Raw genomic sequence first — 595 nt, 5'->3', positions numbered from 1 at the left:
CTGTCTTGATAGTATATATATATATAATATATATATATATATATATATATACACACACACATACACTTAGGAACAATAACCTAGGTACTTTGTATTTGATAAAATTTTTACATTAATATGGTGAATGATAACTTGATCAGACATAAGAAAGCCTTCAAGAAATCAATTTGATTAGTGACCTCAATAGAAGATCACCTTTCTTCACTGATAAGCAAAGAATGGTGTTTACCAACTGATGTATCCCATACAGTACAATTTAACCTGTTAATATTTATTCTAGAGAAAAAAGGTCTCTATCAGTTACCTACTAATATGATTAAAATAACTTCACTTTATAACAAATTGTCTATGGATTCCAAATGATTATAAATTTAAACCTGATTTTCATATTCAAGCACTTCATCTACAAGATGAGGATTCAAAATAATAATGTTAGCAACTGGCACAGTTTACAACATAGAGCACAGATACAAATAATATCAGTAAACATTAACTATAAAACCTTGTGATCTAAAAGGTCAATTCACAAAATTCTTAATTTCAGATTTCCTTCAAAACATTAAAATTTCAGAAATCTGTTATGAGTAAAACTGAA

The 595-nt window shown here is 26.9% G+C and overlaps 1 protein-coding gene across 2 annotated transcripts in view; it reads right to left on the bottom strand.

Annotated features, from left to right (window-relative positions):
- STAG1 (STAG1 cohesin complex component) overlaps positions 1 to 595 on the bottom strand; it is a 469,514-nt gene that overhangs the window by 265,479 nt on the left and 203,440 nt on the right. The gene's annotated exons all lie outside the window — the stretch shown is intronic.

The sequence above is a fragment of the Ovis aries genome, chromosome 1 (genome assembly GCF_016772045.2).
Source record: "Ovis aries strain OAR_USU_Benz2616 breed Rambouillet chromosome 1, ARS-UI_Ramb_v3.0, whole genome shotgun sequence".
NCBI classification, from domain to species: domain Eukaryota; kingdom Metazoa; phylum Chordata; class Mammalia; order Artiodactyla; family Bovidae; genus Ovis; species Ovis aries.
This window is presented reverse-complemented; position numbering and strand designations above follow the sequence as displayed.